General features: G+C 41.4%; 1 pseudogene; it reads right to left on the reverse strand.

Annotated features, from left to right (window-relative positions):
* Window positions 1-16,591: 16,591 nt before the first annotated feature.
* On the reverse strand, window positions 16,592-17,809 carry LOC114695750 (annotated as a pseudogene).
* Between the last annotated feature and the right edge of the window lie 1,404 nt (window positions 17,810-19,213).

Consider the following 19,213-nt stretch of genomic DNA (forward strand, 5'->3'; position numbering starts at 1 on the left):
GGAAAAGTAACTGTTAGCCTCCTGGAAAGGACTCCTCCATCTAGAAGCCATTAAGAACATTTATGAGCCATGGAAGGAAATCGAAGCAGCAACTCAACAGGTATTGGAACAAGTTGATTCCAACCCTCAAGACTTTGAAGAGCTCAAGACTTGAGTGGAGGAAGTAGCTGCAGCTGTGGTAGAAGCAGGAGAACTCGATTTAGAAGCGGAGCCTGCGGATGCAGCTGAATGGCTGTAATCTTGTAATAGCTGAGGAATCACTTCTGGATGGACAGGGAAAGGCATTTCTTGAGGTGAAATACATTCCCAATGATGATGCTGTGGGTCTTGAAATGGTAGCAGAGAATTTTAGAATGTTACATAAACTTAGTTAATAAAGCAACATCAGGTTTGAGATAACTCGCTCCGATTGCCAACAAAATTGCTTTGACAGTAAAATCTACCCACCAGCATGGTATGCCCCAGAGAAATCTTAGGAAACTGGGGGGGTCAATTAATAAGGTGAACTTCACTGTTGTCTTATCTCAAGGAATCATCACACCTAACCCAACCTTCATCAACCACCAATGAGAGCAGTCTGCAGCCATCTACACTAAGACAAGATGTTCCACTAGCAAAAATATTATAATGTGGTAGTTAACATTCATTAAAATATATTGAAATTAAGTTACATATATACATATGTGTCTATATGTATGTGTGTGTGTATTAGACATGATGCTATTTCACACTTAATAGACTACAATATAGCATAAACATCACTTTTGTGTGTGCTTGAAAACCTGCCAATTGTGTGATTCTTTTTATTGTGACATTTGCTTTATTGCAGTGGTCTAGCATTGTGCGCTCAATATCTCCTGAGCGTACGTACACTCTGTTTTCCTGTATACAAGGAAATAATCCAACCAAAGAGAGTCCACATATGCACAAATGGATGACTTGGTATTAGAAAACAATAGGTGGGGGTTTGAAGGGTCACCAGTTTAACGTGGATAAAACACAGCCCTTTTAGTTTGTTGATTGAGTATCATTGCCAGAAAGAGCTTTGTAGTCCTTTGAAACCCTGGCCATAACACAAAGTCGTTAGCTGGCATGGAAACAACAGAGGGCAAGATTCAACTGGCTTCACCAAAGATGAAGCAGTTTAGGGTAGTGTCTCCATCCCAGTGATCAACCTGGAGCTGAGAACTGGCTTTCTATGTATAAGACCTAATGGGGGATCATCTGGCAATTATTTTAAACAACAAATCTGTTGGCATGGCAAAATATGTGATGGATTGTTCATCTCTGCATATATAATTTCCAGAAGTTAAGAGACAAATTCACAGAGGAATAACACATTTGTCATATGCCCCACAAAGCAGAGTTCATGAAGTCACCATGTCCATCACTATTATGTGTGCCAATAAGCATCTTTAGCAGGAAACCCAGAGAAGGGCCCTGACCTTGAGCACCAAGGGAATTTCTTTCCTCTGGTAGCCTTCTCCCAGCCTCCAATGCGTTTGTCATAAACCTGCATTTTCTCCATGCTGAAGCAATGAAATCTCTCCCAATCCTTCCCCAGACACATTGTTTATCACTTCCAACTTTATCTAAAATGTGGAATGTATTTTTTTTCTTACAAGATGATGTCCTATTCTCTACAATGTTTCAGTGAACCACAGAAGAAAATTGTTTCCCTTCACACAACCAGGTGTGTGTGTGTGTGTGTGTGTGTGTGTGTGTGTGTGTGTTACAGCAATTGACTGGCATATATTCCCACTCCCATTTTGTTTTATCTTCTTAAAGTTTCTTACAGTGAGACAAAAATTTCATGAGCAAAATAAACACCTAGGACTTGGCAGCTGAATTTACTTGAAATCAATGTCTTTAAGCTGTAATAGGTATTTTCATTTAAAGCAAACAGAGAACTGAATTCCATTCCAGTTTCCTCTATTTGAGGGGTTTCCCCTTTTACTTAAATACAGCAAAGTTACCCATTGCCTTTCCTGCACTTTGCGTTAAGTATAACAACGGATGTAAATTGAGAGAGCTTCTTAGGCAGAAGCCAGGTCTAAAAAGAAGGAAAGCCTGAAAGCAAGTTTGAACACCAAACAGTAACAACAAAGCATGTTGGGATAGCACCTTCCCTGCTAGAAATGTGCTGCCTTGCTATTCATTTCCTTCTCACCTAGCCACTGGGGACATTGTCTGCTGGTTTTGTCACTCTGGGATGATGCTGGAGCATAGTCCCTTGCACTACAAATAAAAACCTGTACCCTCTTTCTGAGTCAAAGTCAAAGAAGAGAATGTCAGTTTGGAAGGAAAGGATCAGTACCCATGCCTTTCAACAGAAACCTTCTTCTTTATAAAAACCGAGGAAATCAAAAAAAAAAAAAAAAAAAAAAAAAAAAAAAAAAAAAAACTCAACTTTTTTTTTAATTATTTTTTTTCTATTATCAGCTTGATACAGTACAAATTCTTATCCTAATCATGAAATGTTTCAATGAGGCTTGCCCAGTGATTGAGTAAAACCAAAACTCATTATAAGCCACAGTCATCCTTGGGTCCCCCCTGCTATGTAGCCTCCCTGGATATGTGGGTTGCAGTCTGATTGTCCTTTGCTTTACATCTAGTATCCACTTATGAGTGAGTACATACCATGTTTGTCCTTCTGGGTCTGGGTTACCTCACTCAGGATGATATTTTCTAGTTCCATCCATTTGCCTGCAAATTTCATGGTGTCATTGTTTTTCTCTGCTGATTAGTACCCCATTGTGTATATGTGCCATATTTTCTTTATCCATTCTTCAGTTGGTAGGCATCTAGGTTGTTTCCAGGTTCTGGCTATTACGAATAATGCTGTATACTAATAAAAAAACAAATGAAAACATCAGACAGGATATGCTGGCTGTCCAATGAGGCACAAGGCCATGCCCTGAGAACTTGGGAATGGAAGAGTCTGGAAAAGGGCAAAGGACACGTATCACAGAGGCTCCACTTGGCTCAGATCACAGGGGCTTGGACTTTTTGTCTTTTCAATACTGAGCACATGTGTTCTTTACATATATTATGTTTTGAGACAAGGTCTCACTGAGCTGCCCATGACACTGGCTTTGGACTAGCAACTCTCCTGCCTCAGCCTTCTGAGTAACTGAGGTGACAAGCCTACTCCTACCAACCTCTGAGATGCTTTGACACTTAAAAACAAAACAATGAAGCCGATCTTTAAGATTTGACCTGAGGAAATTTCCCTCATTAAGACATGAGGGGGAGGCTTTCACAGTGACTTGGGCCAGTTTGTCACAAAGGTGCCTTGGTTCCTGACTGTGCCTCACACACTTTTTTTTTTTTTTTTTTTTTTTTTTTTGGTTTTTCAAGACAGGGTTTCTCTGTGTAGCTTTGCCTCACACACTTCTTATTGTCCCGTAAGTTCTGCAGGTCTGCGCATCTTCAATCTGATAGAGGAACATGCAAATCAGCCCTGTGATCTCTCTGCCACCCCTCAGAGGCTTGCTTTTGGATGCGGTACTCAGAATGATTCTTGTCACCGTGTTGGTATTGTTGGCAGAGAATCAAAGCCACTGTCCCATTCAGTCCAGCATTGATACAGACTTCGCTATAGTTCAAGGACAAATATTCCACAAAGGTATACAGAGGTTCATGTTGGACCCCTTGGAGACTCAGACGCACTACGCAAGCTCTACCAAGGCATTCTGTATCCCCAAGGCCTCTCTCTGCTGTTGCTTTGCCAAATTTCAGTCTATAAAACTCACACTGATTCCCACTCACTTCAGTCCCTTCTCCTGACCATTAAGAGATGCCCAGAGGTCTCCAGAGACAAATGTCGGCTTCATTCACACAAAGAGGCTGACCCAACTGGCTAGGTAGCTATTCCCAGAACGCTGCCCCTACCCAATGCTGCAACCCAGAAATTGCCAGGGCTCCCTGGCTTTGCGTTTTCCTTGCATCCTGTGTAGGCATTACCCTCCCCAGTGAGGCCGCCGCCTGTCCAATGGGAGCCCAGACCCTGCCTTGTGTTGGTTCTCTCCCTCTTCTGCCCTTCATGCTCCTCCTAGCCTGTGTGCATTTTGAGTGAATTGCTCAAAAATTGTTTTATTGAGTAGAGCTATCTTCTTTCGTAGATGAAAATGCCTTCGGGCAAACAAACTGGTTCTCTCACTAACTTTATAAGCTTGTATTCTAACTTCCTGGGCAAATTAAAGAGAAAAGGCATTACTATAACACACATTTCTCCTGAGGAGCAATTTCAACCAAATCTGAATGAGTAGTACTCTTTCTAATAGGCTACGGAAAGTGTCGTCGGGACGCTCCTGATAATACACTGCTTAGAATCACAGTAACTCATTTTCCACTTCGTCACTCCGCACTCAGATCTTTCATGCTGAAAACATTGTTTTAAATTAACTGGGAGCAATTCATTGTAAAAGCTCTGTATTGGTTCAATTCTTTGTAAAAATTGGTACATAAGACACAGAAATGACATTGTCATGAATGTCCTCCTGAGATTGTCCTCAGTACAAGAGAACAACCTGGAACTTGTCCTGACATTGCAAACTCTTTGTCTTCTCAATCTGACACTTGTATGTCAAGTTCAGTGACCTGTACATACATGAAAAGGCACAAGCTGTGGATGACTGGCCCCCAACACACCTAGGCTTTCTTGGGCTAGGGGAATGTTTCATCCTCCCATCCCTCAAGGAAGCCACTGTTCTGTTTGTTTGTGAGACGTTGTGGGAGGCAAGAAAATACACCCAGCCCTATGTTTTCTAGAAGTCCTGGCAAGGGTTCCATCGTCCACCTTTCTGAGATTAGATGGAGATAAATTTCAGATCTACTGTCACAAACACCCTGGCAGCCAGGAACCAGAAAGATCTAGTGATAGTAAACTTGATGCAGCCCAGGGCAGGGACCTACATTGCTAACAGCTTCTCAGACTCAGACCAGTCCCGCTCTCCTGATCACTGCTCTGCTTGGTGTCTGATTCTGCCCATATTTAGAAACCTTTGGCATCAGAGTGCCGAGAAATGCTCTAAGCCCTTCTCCCTTCCACATGCATGGCCTTTTCCGTCACCTACCCCCCCACACCCTTCTACACTTCCCTTTCTCTTAGGAGGAAGTCTTAGGGATATCTTTTGAAGCACATCTTTACTTTAGGAAGAACTTTTTTTTTGCTGCATTTATGTTTGTCCTATAATATGTTGCTGCAGATGCCTCATATTATTTTGTTGGTGTAATTATATATAGCAAATGCATATCCAAAAGAAGTGTAAAATGTCGACTAAAATCCCTAGTGATAAATTGTCCCCCATGAAAATCCCTCCTACAGGCATAAAAAGCTTCACTGACTGAATAATGTGCATCAGTCCTTGGCTCAGTCACCCTGCTAGATGAACTAGCCTCAGTTAGACATGCTGTAGACAGCAGGTACTTTGCCAGCAGAGTTCCATGTCATTTTATTTAACTCCCCCAACAGTCTTAGAATTTACGCATGACTCTCATTTTTTTTCCAATGAAAAGCAGAAGTTCAAAACCACTACACAAGTCATTAATCACAACAGAAATACAGACTCAAGTCTTCTGAATCCAATTCTAGAACTCCCCTCCCTCATATCAAGATGCGTCTGAGTCATTTCATTTCCTGAGCTTGTTTTAAAACTACCAGCAGCCTCTGGCGTTACTAGGAGACCCAAAAGTGAGCTGAACAGGGATGTGACAACAAAGGACACACCAAACTGGATGGGGGAAAGCCCAAGAGACCTCAACCCTACATGAAGAACTACAGACAACTGAGGAAAGCCGGGAGCAGGAAAGGTGGTCCTCCCCGGGGAAAGAGCATACTGATTGGCTGTCCAGTGCCAAATGGCCAGCCTAAGAGCATACATACAAGAATGATTAGATAGACTGGACAGGTTATATTTAGGAATATATATGTATATACACATACATATACATATATGTATGAAATAAAAATTAGCACAAAGGAGGCTATGGATTTGAAGGAGAGTGGGGAGGCATATATATGAGGGTTTGGAAGGAGGAAAGAGACAGAAATTTTGTAACTATATTACAAATACCACACACACACACACGCACACAAACTCTCAACAATTTTGAAGTTAGGAACCACTCAGAAAAGGATGAGTCTCATTAGAGAAAATAAAATATATTTGCTTCATCAGTTTAAATCCCACTGTGTGGGGCTGGGAAAACTGCTGAGCCAGGAAAGCACCGGCAGTACACCACGTTCTCCATCAACTGAAAGCACAGTCAGAGGCGGGGCTTGCTGGCTCACTCAGTGAGGTCAAAGTTCAGTGAGAGCTCCTGTCTCAAAAAGTACTGTGCAGAGTAACTGAAATAGATACCCAATGCTGTGGGATGTTCTGTATGGCAAATGTGTTGTATGATTGGTTAGTAAATAAAACACGGATTGGCCAGTAGTCAGGCAGGAGGAAGTATAGGCGGGACCAGGAGGAGAAGAATTCTGGGAAGTGGAAGGCTGAGTCAGAGACACTGCCAGCCGCCACCATGACAAGCCACATGTGAAGATGCCAGTAAGCCACCAGCCACGTGGCAAGGTATAGATTTATAGAAATGGGTTAATTTAAGAGATAAGAACAGTTAGCAAGAAGCCTGCCACGGCCATACAGTTTGTAAGCAATATAAGTCTCTGTGTTTACTTGGTTGGGTCTGAGTGGCTGTGGGACTGGCGGGTGAAAGAGATTTGTCCTGACTGTGGGCCAGGCAGAAAACTCTAGCTACAACCCAACATTGACCTCTGACCTCCATATCCATATGTATGCACATGTGCTCGCGCACGCGCACGCACGCACGCGCACACACACACACACACACACACACACACACACACACACACACACCACAATACATCAATAAGTTTCCCTATGCTCTCTTTACTTAGGACTACAATTTATCACAGCATATTAAAGTTGTATGCTTAAAATATAACAACAGTGATGACTGTACATCATGTGTGTGCTTGGTCCCCTCAGAGATCAGAACAGGGTGTGATCAGATCCCTGGGAACTGAAGTTGCATATGGTTATGAGCCAACATGTGGGTGCTGAGAATCAAACAGATGTTCTTCATGGCTGAGCTGTCTCTCCAGCCTGACCTTTGATAATTCTTAAGAAGTAAACTAATAAAATAATTTCACTGAGAAAGCAGCAGGAGATGTTCTGCTCATTTCCTGCCCCTGTCTCTAGGCCATTTCCTATGACTGCCATCGAGATCAGGAACGAAGGGCTTTTCTTGCATCCTGCACAAATATCCAGGTCAGATGAGCTATCCAGGAACCGCTAAGGCAGAAGCCTGAGACTGGGAAGAGAAGCCAATGGAAAGAATCGTGGTTCCATGCAGGGCTCCCTGGAAAGTCCCAATCCAGCTGCTCCTGGAGGGCAAGGGTTACTTATTAAATCATTTGCTTTATTCTCGGGCTTTAATCTTTGACTAATAAGAGCACTGGACAAAGTCCATCAAGATTTATTGCCATGTCCACATGTTTAGCTAACAGGTCATATGACGTTAGAGTCTTCCCCAGTAGTCTGTTTCCACAGATAAAGATAATAAAAATGTATGACTCTGCATGTTTTTAGCAAAAGGAAATGGAGTTGCATCTTCATATCTAGACAAAACCACTGCTATATAATTGAATAAAGTAATGTGGCAGTTAATTATTTTGTTATGATAATTTATTGTTATTTAAGTATCATCTTCTTGGAGTTATTTTATTGAAACAGATCAGTGTATCTTACTTACAGATTCAATTTCTGGAAAACTGATTTCACCTTATCCTCTGAAAGCCAGACTCCAGATACCAGCATTTGATCCAGGAAAACACATGAGGTCCTAAGAAGTGATCAGTGTGTGTTCAAAAAGAAACCAAAACGAAATAAAGAGCCTTAATGGACAGCAAACTCCATAAGGCTTGGTGAGCCATGCTCTTCCCCTACTTTGGGGATACAGTGCAGTGTGGAAAACTTCATTTACATCCATGATTTGTAAACATTGAGACTTCGAGTGACCCCTTAGTGCAGTGATGCTCGACCTTCCTAATGCTGTGACCCTTTCATAGAGTTCATCATGCTATGGTGACCCCCAGCCACAACAGGATTCTTGTTGCTACTCCATAACTGTAATTTTGTGGCTGTTATGAACCATAATATAAATATTTGATATGCAGGATATCTGATATGTGACCCCTGTGAAAGGGTCATTCAACTCCCAAAGGGGTCCTGATCCACAGGATGAAAACCATGCTGAGGGTTTGTTTATAACTCATATATCTTGTCTTCACACCCTTGACTGTTCTGACTTAGTAAGTAGTAAACCTACATTCTCAGTCTTTATTTCAAACATTCCTTTTGCCCTTCCCTGTATTTTGTTTTTTTTTCATTAACTCACAACCCTTAATCCCTTCTATGACCATGGCTAAATAAATTGTAAAATATATATTTTGTCTCTTTGTCGGTCTCCTCCCATCAATTTTCCTCACCTGAGTGGTACATAAAGTGTTGAGTAGAAGTCAAAGATGGAAGGTAGTCATGGTGACTGGCTCCTTTAGTCTAATTAGAACCAAACGGTGATCCCACTAATGTGGTGTTGCTTAAATTCGGTAGGCCTGTCTCAGGCTATTGATGATCCCTGTGAGGATTAGCACACAAGTAATGACCACTTAGTGCCCTGGGGACTTCCCTGGTCCACCTCCTTAACCAACCAGAGCATGTCCAGCATCAGCAAGAGCAAGAAAGGGAGGAGGAACTTAGTCAGGAGCTGAGATGGGCTGTATGCTTCCATCTAACCATGAAGGGAGGTGGTAAAATAGGACCTGGACAATGAAGGGCGCTTCTAGATCAGTCATAGAGGTAACTGAGTAAAACTCTTGCCTGGTATCTGGTGAGTGACAAGTGCCAATCCACTTTCCTATTTTTAAAAATGTACTAAATCCTAGAGCACATAAAGGTTTGGATCTACTAAAAGCCAGATAGATCTGTGGCATAACTCAGCTTTCCAAACAGTTTGACTTGTAAACCTGATTATACTAAAGGCAAACACTGTGAGAAATGTGGAAATACTGAGTCATCAATGAGATGAGGATTTTGCTAAGTCCTGAATGAGATTTAATATTACGCTCACTCCAAAGGGCTCATTAAAGGGAGCTTTCCCTACCTACTTCACAGCTCTAGCACCTAAGGCTCAGGGAACATTGTGGAAGAGGAAGAAAACAGATTGCAAGAGCCAGAATCCCAAGAAGTAAGCTATGAAACAGTCTTTCCTAGAAATGGCTTCATAAACGTAACCAGAAGAAAGGCAATATCGGTGGACATGTTAACTCAGAAGGAGGGAAATTTCACGGGGTCTCATCCCTAGACAAAGAATGACAGATAACTAATGACTCTTGGAGAAAGAGAATTAGCATCTCTTGAGGATGACCCCTCTAACTGGTCCAATGCAGAGTGGAGAGTCCTAAAACCACGTACACACAAACAGATTCAGCAGGTTGTGCGTGTGTGCGCGCGCGCGCACATGGGAAGGGAACATGCACATAACAATAGTAATCAAATGAAAAGAGGCTATCAACATGGGAGTGGGAAGATATGAGAGCGTCTGAAAGGAAGAACAGTATAGAGGAAAGTAATGTGATTCTGTTTCCATTAAGAACATTTTTTAAAGAGGTACAATAAATTTTCTTTATTCTTTTTTCCCCTTTTATTGAGCACAGATTCTTTCCTCACACAATATAATCTGAATACAGTTTCCCCTCCCCTACTCCTCCCAGTTGCCCACACTTCCTCACCCCTCCAGATCCACTCCCTTTCTGTCTCTCATTAGAAAAGAACAGGCTTCTAAGAGATAACAACAAAACATAACAAAATAAAATATAAAACAAAAGCCATTATATTAAAAGATGGATAAGACAAGGCAGCAGAAAAATAAAAGAACCCCAGGAGAAAGGCACAAGAATGAGAGACCCATTCATTTACACATTCAGGAGTCTCCTAAAAGGACTGAACGGAAAGCCAGGCATCCGCAGAGGACCTGGTGCAGACCCCTGTAGGCCCCACGGTTGCTGCTGCATTCTCGTGGGATCATCTGAGCTTTGCTCAGTTACAAACATTTCTTTTTAAAAGGGAGTTCCCCCAGAAGTAAAATAAGATTAAACTAGTAAAATATTGGGCTATACCATAAGCTGTGCCATTTACCTATCTGTCATTTAAAAGAGAGTCCATAGTATAATAGTTACAAAAATCATTCAGTTGATACATTTATTATCTCAACAAGAATAGCAGTTCCTCTAAAAATCATGAGACTTAACAAGTGTTCACCACCACTTCTCCCAGTCCTGTAGATCACAATAGAAAGGGGTAGGGTAGGGTTTCCTGATAAATTTATACCATATACATTATACCAGTTAAGAGAAGCAACAAGTTAGTGTTTAAAGAACTATTTCTAAGTGAGTGGATCTTACCTTTTAGTTATTCAATGAAATCAATTAGATAGGCTGGAAAAAATAGCTTAGTTGGTCAAAGTGTGTGCCACCAACCACGAAGAGCTAAGTTCAATCTCTGGAAGCCATGAAGAAAAGCTAGCTGTTACCCTCTAACAACCCTGTACTAGGAAACAGAAACAGCTCTCTGAGGCTTAGAAGTCAGCCAAACTAGCCTGATGGGCAAGTTACAGGCCAATGAGAGGCCCCATCTAAAAAATAATATGAATAGAACTTCTAAGGAATGACACACTAAGTTTCCAATGGGCTCCTCATAATGCACACACATGTGAATACCCTACACACACATGCTCATTCCCCTACACACAGATGCATGCACCCCTACATACTTGCACTAGCAGTATAATACCAAGGAAGCAATATCTATAAAATACACACTGTAAACTCAATACTTTTCTAAGATCATAAGGTTAGTAGGAAAGGTATAAAAAATAAAATATGAATTATCCTTTGGGTTTTGAAGTGAGCAAATTTTAATATCATACTGTATTTTCAACTTTAAAAACCCTAATAAGTGTTCAGCAAAATGAATAAAAAGTGAAGAGTATAACATAAGAGAAATTGGCAGATTTAATTCTGAATATACACAGTACAGCAGTTTTTGTTGATAGCATGTTTAGTGTTCTATAAATAATTTATCATGACAAAAGGAGCTGCAGAGTAGATATCAACTAAAATCCAAATAAGTGTAACATGTGAAACATTTAGAAGAAAATGAATTAAGGTGACAAGTAGAAAACTTATAAATATGGTTCTTGAAGTTCAAAAATTGATAATAGTGATAATAATGAGTACAGCTACATGATAAATAAGCCTCTCATTAAGAAAGCCAAAAGAAAATAGAAGGGTGCAGAGACTTCCGCCCCCCACCACACACACACACAGAGGAGTACTATTTCTAACTGTTCAAATACCAGTAATAAATACAAGAGCCCAAAAGGTGCCCAAAGGAGATGAAGATCAGTGAAGGCACCAGGCAGCAGACATCCCACTAGCCAAGCAGCAGCCAGGACACAAAGTGACAAAAAAAGATCCCAAAGTCATTTCAGCTTCAAATTCTAGAATCCAATGTGGTAGAACGAGATATTTTCATTCCCCCACCCCCACCCCATCGACCTCCCATGCATTCCTTCTTAGGAAGACGCTGGTTGATAACTCAAGCAATGATTCAAGGTCAGGAAGAGAGAGGAAAAGCAGGGCTTTGTGAGCACAGTCGATCTGACCACAGAAGGAGACTACATGTTGTAGGATGGCATCTGCCAAGCAAGACAAGAGAGAAACCAGGACAGATTGGAGACCGAGGGAATGTTCCAGGACAGAGCCCTGCGTGAACTATTGACACAAATGACATCAAAAGAATCCAACCTAATAATGAATATGTGGAGGGTAAGAGGACACTCAACAGTAGAGATAATGGCTAATATTTATTGAACTGGGTCTTCTAAGTAGTACATGGAAAATTATGAAACTGAAAAATTACATGAACTATCAACTATTAAATTTAAAGGAAATGCTATTACAAGAAGAAAATGATTCTGTTTACATAATGGCATTGACAGTTCCTAACATAAACAGCATATCAATAAGATAAATATGAATCATCTATGAAGCTAAAAATGCTGATGTTACTGACTTACTTAGGAAATAGTGTGGAGGCTCATATAATTGTCCAGTGATGTGTCCAGTTTTCCCCCATTTTTTTCTTTTTGGTGAGTATTACTGTATATTGTGTGTATTGTAGTTGTGTAGTGCATGCATATGACTAGTTGTATAATGCATGAATATGAATGCATGCACGCACAAGCCTGTAGAGCTCAGGACAGAACATGGAATTTCTTCCTTAGTTGCTCCTCAGGCTTATAGTCTTGAGGCAGGTCTCTCACAGAACTGGAAACTTGCTCTTTGGTTTAGTCTGACCGACCAGTGAGCTCTTGGGATCTGCCTGTCTCCCCTCAGTGAGAGGGCTACCGGCACATGCAGCCTTTACCTGCATTTTAGAGGGGGTATTGGGGATTTGAACTGAGGTCCTCTTGTTTGCAAAGCAAGAGCACTTACTCACTGAGCCATCTCCACAGCCCCCATTTTACTGTTTTCTAATCTTCATAGCTTCAACACAGCATTTGAATCTAGCTTGAATTTACCACTCAGTTTGCCAATCCACCCATGTTTTGCTTCTAATGAATTGTGCTCTCCTTGAAGGTGAAGTTTTCATCTTGTCCAGATTTTATGTCAGTGTCTGCTTTCCATTAACCCTTCACTAAATATTAGTCCACTTAAAGTGAAGAGCTATCTGATCCACACTTATTGAATTAAATTAATTAGATTGAATCAGAATTTAATTTGATGTCATGGTAGGCAACCTCCTAAAAGAGCTATCAAATGGGCAAAGCTTTGGATCATTAGGCAATATAATGTACACAAGATGGATTCAAATGTCAGCTGCCTCTCTCTCTTCTGAGTCCCAGAACTCCACCAAGAACATAATCTCCATGTGCCTCAGTTTCCCTATCACAAGAAGCAGATGATATAAATTAGTTGTTAGTATTAAATCCATATAAAGTATTTAGCATAATACCAGCCACAAATGAAGCTCTGTGGTAGTAATATATACTTACCATATATATTATTGCTATTTATGTTATAGGGAAATCTGATTTGTGGTCACTGATAGGGTCAACCTGAAGTATGATTTGAATCTTTAAAACAGCTCAGCATATTCATGTCAGTCACATGCTTGTCACAAAACCAGACTTTACAATAGCCTCAGACTGTCAAATCATCCCCTCTGGATGTAAACTGTGACTCATTAAACCAAATCAGGACTGAACATTGTGTGAATATTGAATGTTGGTCTCAGTCTTGCCCTGACCTGCCTTGATGATTAGGTATATCAGAAAAACAATATGTTATTCTTCACATTATCTCATTGGGTCTTCCTGCCAACCATGGAGTTGGCAAATTTCATTTGTCCCTCAAGGGAAAAATGATTCATGGGGTCAAAGTCTCAAGCGTAAGAAGTAGTATATTAGCTCTTTAGTCATTTACCATGCAAAACCTTTTCAGTTGCCAAGAGTGCCTCTTAACAGGTCCAATGAGCTACCATCTCGCTTCTTTTTATCAGGATTTTTCTCTTGAGATGTGCTGCCTAGGAAAAACATCTACATGTGTGCATTCTTGACCATGATTTTTTAAGGTAAACTTGAACACTAGGAACATTTTAAAATACTTTTCAAATGGAGTGCATGCCCCACTTTTCCTAGAGTTCAGTGATCTCATGGCTGCTTTAATTCATAGAATAAATGCCTCCCACCCCCATTCATTGTAGCACTCTCTAAATTGTTATGAACTGAAATATCAGGAGAAAGCCTTAGCCATGTGACATCAATAGATTCTCTGGTCAACAGTTCCATCTGAAGCCAAACTTGGGTCATCATAGCCCAGGGGTCACATGAGTGAGTGAAGGATATTTCATGTAATTCTGAACATCAGCCACTGAAGTAATCCCTATTTGCTGGTCTAGTCTTCCAGCTGAGCACCAGTATAATAAAGCTGAGAAAAAGATGCCCTACTACCATCTGTTGATAGCCTCGGCCCCAGAATCTGTAAGTATAATAAAATACTTGTTGTTTAATGTTAGTAAATTGAGGATGACTTGATATGCACCCAGTGGGATGGAAACATTTAGCATGCACCAGAGAGAAAGTCACTGAATTTAAAAACCACATAGAAAAAAAAACTGAAAAATGTAATACGAAGATGCACATGAAATAGATAAAAGTTACATACCATGTAAAAAGTTACATACTCATGTACACATGAGTATGCATATGCACACACACACTAACATCCTTTTTTTTTCTTTTTTAAAACTTGAGTAGATAAGGGATGGCCTCCTAACTCGCCTTACCTAGAAAGGGCTTGAAGCAAAACACATGCTTTCTAACTCCCTTGTCCATCCTTGACTATTCCTACACAGGCCTTATCCAGAGGAATCTAACATTTCATCCCAACTCATGAAGGCTCTAATAAGCTACACCAGAAGGTTGGTGTTATTGGGAGGGGAAGTTTTTTTTCTCCTTCAATACTGGCAATGACTTCAGCTATACCCATTGGTCAAGAATTGCAGTACAGAACCATGAAATGGTCCTAGACACTATCGAATACAGCATGCAACTCGAAAGCCCAATACCAACCAAAGAGGATTGCTTCAAACTTGCATGGTAGTACATTAAACAGACTGAATGTTTTTTAATTTGTATGATTTTAACCAAAAGGATAAATATTACCAGTTAACCAATAAATACCCCAAAATAGGTTCCTCATAAAAACTTGGCAGAGTGAGGATGCCTATACAACAAAGTGACTTAGACATGGACCTTCGTTTCAAGAGAATGTCGTTTTATTATAGGTTCTCAAGAAGCTATAATATAATATTATATATACAGAAACCTCAAAGCCCGATTAAGGAGACAGTGCATTCCATCCAGAGAGCAGAGCAGGACCATCTTTGAACACAGTGACATCTTTGACTATAGTGACATGGTGGGAAAACACATACATCTTAATGATGTTGTCATGCCCCCGTCACCTCAGGCTTTCCAGAACACAGCTGCTGTGGGATGTTCTGTATGTCCTGTGGGAGCCCTTCTTGGGTTCTTTGTGGCGTTACCCAGCAGGTCCGCATAGAGGATGATTACGACCATGGGCCTGAGTGCAGGTGTCTGAGATGGTCTGCACTTGGCTGTGCTGGGGGATGGTCTGTATGTCAAGTTGTTCTGATTGATCAATAAATAAAACCTGATCGGCTGTGACTAGGCAGGAAGGATAGGCGGGACTAACAGAGAGGAGAAATAAAAGGACAGGAAGGCAGAAGGACTGACTGCCAGATGCCGCCAGCATAAGAAGCATGTGAAGATGCTGGTAAGCCACGAGCCACGTGGCAAGGTATAGATTTCTAGAAATGGGTTACTTTAAGATATAAGAAAAGTTAGCAAGAAGCCTGCCACGGCCATACAGTTTGTATGCAATATAAGTCTCTGTGTTTGCTTGGTTGGGTCTGAGCGGCTGTGGGACTGGCGGGTGACAAGGATTTGTCCTGACTGTGGGCAAGGCAGGAAGACTCTGGCAACACACAGCCTGGGTTTCTGGTCACAAACATCCATGACATCAACGAGAAAGGAGTAAGAGAGCCTTGACTTCCAAGAAAGTGAGTCCTGATTCTGTACCCAGGGCTCATGAGCAGAAGAGCAGAACAGTACAGCCATACAGAACATCGCACATATGATTCACAGGGAAAGGGACATCAGAAGCTTCTGAGACTAGGCAAGAATTTCTAGGTATTGGTCACCTGTGCTGGGCCCCATGGATTCCTCCCCCAAAGCCCTGGCTATCCTTCACTTTAAAGTTGTACCACCTGATTTCATGAGGATGTCCCCAGTAGTCCTTACAGCCACAGCATTCATCAGAACTGGAGATGGAATTCAGCCGTCTTTTTAGCACTAGCAAATGTTGTCACTTTCTTCCTAATGCTCTCCTTCTGTGGTTTTTGTCTGTTCTCTCAAGCTATGCTCAGCACCCCCAAAATATAGACTCCGGCAATTTCCGTGATTAACTGTATGTGAGATACAGCTGTGTACAGGAATAAATGTTTTCAAATCTAAGAGGGGAAAAAAATCTCTTCTATTGGGTAAGAAAGAAAATGATCATGATTTTGGAAGAACTTTTTTTTCTCTTATTTTGTGGGGAGGGCACAATAAAATCAAGTGTTTATTGAGTGTCTATTATATGATAAATAAATAAATATGATAAATTTATCATATAATATTCATGGTACTTAGGACACATCAGAGAATAAAACATGGATCCCTGCCCTAGGGGAATACACAGTCTATCGTGTGTTCCCACTCCACCTATGTACTGCTTGTTACCTCTGTAACAAGTCGCTGCACTTCTCTGCCCAATGGGGGAACAAGCAGGCTGGGCTCAGTGGACACTGAGTCTGGTGTATTACAGATGATGAACAGGACACCAGCCCTAACCCACCACCCAGACAGCAGAGAGGGCTCAAGGTTGGTTTTTCACAATCATGTGCTGTGGGAAGAAGGGAGAGGAGGTTGAGCCACACTGGCTGGCTGGTTCCATGACCTTCTGCTGCTGTTGTTTGGTGGTCACCTTGTAGATGAATTTCTAAATGGCCTTATAAAAAAAAACATGGAGCCAGATATCAGGGTGAAAGCTTAAGAGAGATCAGGGAAATAAAGTTACCAGCCAACCTTACCTCACCAGCTCTGCAGCTTCCAAATGTGAGTTACTTCCTGTCAACCCACACACATATGCCTTGCTGTTCTGCCATCTGATTTGCTCTCTGTCCAGCTACCTCACTTCCTCTTCCTACACAGCTCTGTCACTTTCTGTCTGTCTGTACAGATCTCCAGACCTCTATGGTTAACCAGTGTTGGAATTAAGGCATGTGCCACCACGCTTGGCTCTGTTCCCTAGTGTGGCCATGAACACACAGAGATCCTGCCTGCTAAGTGATAGGATTAAAGGCAGGTGCTACCACTGCCTGACTTCTTTGTTTATTTATAATGGCTGGCCTTTTTCCTCCGATCTCCAGGCAAGTTTAATTCATTAAAGCACAAATAAAATGTCACCACATGACCTCCCTAGCCAGGTCTTTGCCTTGTCTCTAGCTGTCAGTATGGTCTCCTTTGCTTTCTCTTTGGCCTCTATGGCTGTCTCAACAAGTGTTTTGGAAGGGGCCTCATCATGTAGTTTGGCCAAGATGTACCTTCATTGTCTTCATCCCACTGTTTCTGAAGCAGGCAAGACAAAATTCCTGGGCACCTCTGCAGACGCTAAATAAGCTGGAGGAGACCCACGCTTGCTGACAGATTTCAGTCCAGCAGCTGCCGTCCGTCAGAGTTCACATAGTAAATACATTGTTCCTCTTTAACCACCAGAGGGGTGTGGTTACTGTTCCAGGTGAAGGTGGTCATGGTCTGAGTCTGTGGGTCTTCAATAGAGTCTTCCAGGATGTTGTCCAAGGGAGCAACGTTGACAGAAAGCAGTCTCTGTGCCCAACTTGGCATCCCTGTTGGTCATAGTGATCTTGATCAGGAGTCCCTGGGACAGAGGTGTCTGGTCAGGGGTCATGTCCGGGTGCACCATTTTCACTTAAAACATGTTTTCTATAGGGATTCAGGTTCCATTGCCAGAAGGCATCAAAGATTGGTTCCAGGAACTTCAGAGAACTATCTGGCCCAGGAAATGCTTCATCATAATGCAGGCCAGGTGGGTTCAGTATCCACACGGCATCTGGGTGCAGAGCCCGGAGGCCATGTGGCTCTCACCAGACTCAAGCTTAGTCACCAATGTGCCCTGTCCTGGTCGCTACTGCCACCACCAGGGGCTATGATCTGTTTCCCAACGATTATTTAACACTATCTTTTGTAACTAAGCTATGAAATATGGAAGAATAAGAAAAAAAGAAAAATCACAGACTAAAAATATCAGACAGAAACATACCATTGTGATTTATGTTATCAAAATTGTACAATCCCTACAATTTCCTTGACATCTGCTAGTGTTTATATTGCCTGTCTGACCTGATGCACCTTCACAGGACAAATAATGGGACTAAACATTTAAGACCTAGCTGTGTGTTGTACTTCATTATTCATAATGCTCCAACTAAAATACCAAATGCCATCACTTAAAAACTAAGGTCCTCATCATTCATGGCTATGGAAATAAATGACTCACACAAATGTAAATGCAAAAACAATGAACACATTTTATTGAAAAGAAAAGTTCACTGGGAAAGGTCTTCATTATGACTTGTAGTCATTCAAGGGTGTTATTTGATGTTGATATTTGACATTGATGGTGAAACAGTTATAATTCTGTGGTAAAAAGAATGTTCAGCTATTGGAGGCCTACTGGAATTCTGTGTCATACATTTCCCCATGTTGCCAGCAAAGAAGTAAGTGGGCAAAATATCTTACTAGTGAGAGCCAGAATAAAACAGAGGGCAGGTCATGATCGGAGTACGTACGGCAGGCTGACAGTTGGTCATTTAATGCGTCCTTCCACATGACCTCACTGAATCCTGTAAACAAACTTGTGAGCCAGCCCATTCTTTCTATTTTATAAATAATCACCAGCTCATAGTAGCTGAACAAATTTCCCCCAGGAGAACTGCAACTCTGAAATACTTCTGCATATCACAACTTCACAATAAATAGTGTGTAAGTCTGTGAGAAAGATGAAGAAAGCATCACTTGGAAACGTGTTTAAGAAAAAAGATAAGTTTTTGCTTTCTTACCAACAGGAAAGTAAAATTATATACACAAATATATTTGGGTTGCAAAGTGTACATCTGTTCAGAACAAGGGAAAAAGTCAGCATAAATTACAAATACACACAGGCAAAAAAAAAGTCTAACATTACAAAACTATAGAAAGTAAAAAAAAAAAAATTTTAGGGTTGGTGAGATGACTCAGTAGCTGAAGACTCTTGCTACCAAACCTGAAGACCCGAGCTTGGTCCCTGGGGTCCACAGGAAGCATGGAAAGACTCTATGGGAACACATATGGAGGTTAAGGGCAGCTTGCAAGAGAGTATACACACACACACACACACACACACACACACACACACACACACACACAAAGCTCAAGATAA

This window comes from Peromyscus leucopus, chromosome 10 (genome assembly GCF_004664715.2).
Source record: "Peromyscus leucopus breed LL Stock chromosome 10, UCI_PerLeu_2.1, whole genome shotgun sequence".
Taxonomy (NCBI): domain Eukaryota; kingdom Metazoa; phylum Chordata; class Mammalia; order Rodentia; family Cricetidae; genus Peromyscus; species Peromyscus leucopus.